This window comes from Cyprinodon variegatus, unplaced genomic scaffold (genome assembly GCF_000732505.1).
Source record: "Cyprinodon variegatus isolate N-32 unplaced genomic scaffold, C_variegatus-1.0 Scaffold1058, whole genome shotgun sequence".
Lineage (NCBI taxonomy): Eukaryota > Metazoa > Chordata > Actinopteri > Cyprinodontiformes > Cyprinodontidae > Cyprinodon > Cyprinodon variegatus.
The window spans coordinates 11,708-14,790 of record NW_015151511.1 but is presented as its reverse complement, the minus strand read 5'-3'; the positions used below and the strand labels follow the sequence as shown (position 1 = coordinate 14,790).

General features: G+C 39.1%; 1 protein-coding gene across 1 annotated transcript in view; it reads right to left on the bottom strand.

The window, feature by feature from the left end:
* The window catches only part of nfyb (nuclear transcription factor Y subunit beta), an 8,519-nt gene extending 7,216 nt beyond the window's left edge, over positions 1 to 1,303 (bottom strand). Inside the window, exon 1 of the mRNA XM_015399935.1 lies at positions 1,184 to 1,303. The gene's annotated coding sequence lies outside the window, so the exon portion shown is untranslated. The remainder of the gene's footprint in view (positions 1 to 1,183) is intronic.
* Between the last annotated feature and the right edge of the window lie 1,780 nt (positions 1,304 to 3,083).

The window sequence follows — 3,083 nt, the reverse complement described above, 5'->3', positions numbered from 1 at the left end:
TTCAGAATTATAACTTTAATCTCAAAATTTTGACTTAAAATTTTGACTTTTTTCAGAATTATAACTTTAATCTCAAAATTTTGACTTAAAATTTTGACTTTTTTCAGAATTATGACTTTAATCTCAAAATGTTGACCTTTTTTTTCCAGAATTATGACTTTAATCTCAAAATTTTGACTTTTTTTCAGAATTCTGACCTTTAGCTCGTAATTCAGACTTTGCTTTAATCTCAAAATTATGACTTTAATCTCAAAAGTCTGACTTTAATCTCAAAAGTCAGACTTTTTTCTCAGAATTCTGACTTCGCTTTAATCTCAAAATTTTGACATTTATTTAGAATTATGACCTTTATCTCAGAATTCTGACAGCTAACAAACATGTTAGCATCCAGCCGTATCCATGTCTGTTTTAGAGACTAGCTCTCATGTTTTAATCACCTTCTGCTCTTCCATTAATCAAACACCATCAGCAGGGAACCTCAGGGACGGAAAAAGTCTCATAATTCCATCATTTTCCACCAATGTGTTCCTGTTCCGCCCAAATAACTCACATCTCTGTCAGTGAAGCTGAGTTCTCCACATCTCTGCCTTCATGGTGCCCATCTACATTAAGATCCTCAATTCTCAGATTAAAGTCAGAATTCTGACTTTTTTCATATTACACTGAAATAAAATTTAAAAAGCAGTTAACTTTTTTTTTCTCTTCCGTAGAAAGTTTTCAATTTGTCACAGAATTAAAAAGCTGTGATGGTGTTTGTGTTCTGAGTGTAAGCTAGCAGCTGTTAGCCTAGCAGCTGTTAGCCTAGCTGGGGGATTCTGGTGTATTTAGCTAAAGTTAACCCTCATCCCCCCTGAACTCCACCGCTTTACTGGGTTTAAAGAAGCGGTATTCCTCCAGTTTTTACCTCCGGAAGGTAAATTATTCAGGCACATGGTTTCCTGCGTAAACTCCTATTTTACATCCAGCTGAAGCCGCGCTGCTTCGGCCTGCTCTTTGTCGCGTTGAGCGCAGAAACGGGCCGCAACGATCAACGCTAATTATTTAAGTTTCAGCAGGCAGAGAGTTCCCGATGAGCCGCTTTCAATCAGTCAGACAACAAATGAACCAGGCTGCCAGTGACGGACATTCCATTCGAGCTAACAAGCGATCGGTTAGCAATCATTGGCCGGAGCCAGGGACAAACCTGCAATGAAGCCCTGGTTGGTTACCTTCCTCAAACGGCTGTTTGGTTGGACAGAAAATGGCTGCGAAACGACCAGTCCCTGCGCGGAGCCGTGGCTGCGCTGCCGCTGCTCACCACCAGGGGGCCGTGCTGCGTTCAGGGACTTCTGGTAAAATATGATTTTAGATAACAGACGTGGGTTCTTTGGTTTAGATAAAATAATAAAAAAAACTATCCTAGAAGGAAGCTGTTGAAGAAAACAAATAATTTAATGTATTTTTTTACCCCATTGTGAGTAAAACGGTACATTAAAACGAGAGTGAAGATGCTCACCATGTCTTTTTCCCTGTTCATCCACGTTTTGTTTTTTTGATTCCCACTTTTTAAATAACCAATAAATCATCTTATGAGGTTTGTAGACTTTGGAACACTATAGGTAACGTGTAAGGGAAAATGAAAGAAAAAAAAAGTTCTCAACATATACAATTAAATATAAAGTTTGTATCACTAGATGGCGCCATTATATTATAAAAGCTTGACTTTTTAATACCAGACTTCAATGGCTGAGAATTTCTTATTCAGTTATCCAGTTCACCAGATCATCCAGTCAGATTGATTCAAAGTTTTCTATCTAAGGAAAACCAGCTGATTGCATCGACTCATTGACTCTTCAGCAATCCCTCACACTAAGCATGCTTGTAGCGACAGTGGAGAGGAAAAACTCCCTTTGAACAGGAAGAAACCTCCAGCAGAACCAGGCTCAGTGTGAGCGGCCATCTGCTGAGGCCCACTGGGGTTCAAGGAGACAGAAGCAGACATAGAAAAAGAAGCATAGATACAAAAGGCAACTGTCAACCAGCTCCACAGGCGGCCCCGTCCAGGAAACACACAGCCAGGCAGACGAGCTCCGAGCCAGCTCCCATGTCAGAGGATGAAGAGAGCACATCCAGTTAGTCACAGTCAGAGAAACAGGACTACACTGGAAAACAGGCCAAGCTCCAAGATCTAGAAACAAAGGTGTTGATGGCAGCAGCACAGCTGATATTTCTCTCCAGGATGGAGTCACAGCCAAACAGGAACAGACCAGATGAAGCTACTATGAGAAAAAGCAGAGAGAGCAGAACGTTAGAGATTGAACTAACAGATTCTGCAGAGTGGGAGAATAGAGATAGAATGAAGCAGAATGATGAAAAAGGGGTCCCTATGTCCTCCAGCAGACTAAGCCTATAGCAGCATACTATAGAGATAGCTCTTCATAGGAGCGGAGCCTGATAACTAAAAGATCTGCCTCCCATTCTACTTTTAGAAATTCTAGGAACCACTAGTAAACCTGCAGACTGAAAGCGAAGTGCTCTGTTAGGAACATAAGGAACAATCAGATCTCTGATATCAGATGGAGCTTTTAAGCCATTTAAGGCTTTATATGGGAGAAGGAGGATTTTAAATAACACTTAAATTTACTGATATTAAATACAATTGTTGCATTTTAATAAATGGTTCAAAATGACAATAAATGTTGTCCAAATCTGTTGGTATTACCTCAGAGGAAAATTAACTGCTAATTAGCATTTTAAATCTGTTTTTTTTTTCTGAAACAACATATTAGCAGATATATAATTTTGCAAAGAAACTGTGTAAACATTTATAGAACCTTTCATGGTTAATCAAATACCTTATTTATGTAAGTTTGATGTATTACTGTGAGGACCTCCTCATTTTCTGCTCTCAGAGTGGAACTTTATTTTTAACCCCTTCCTGTTTGTAATTTCTTATTTATTCTATAGTTTTATTATTACTGACTGAAGTGAATACCTGCAGTGTCTGTGCACTAACATCACATGACTGGACATTTACCCATCATCATTACAGGGCTGTGGTCTCTGCTGAGGCTAAACTCTGATGATTATCATATTAATGAGTT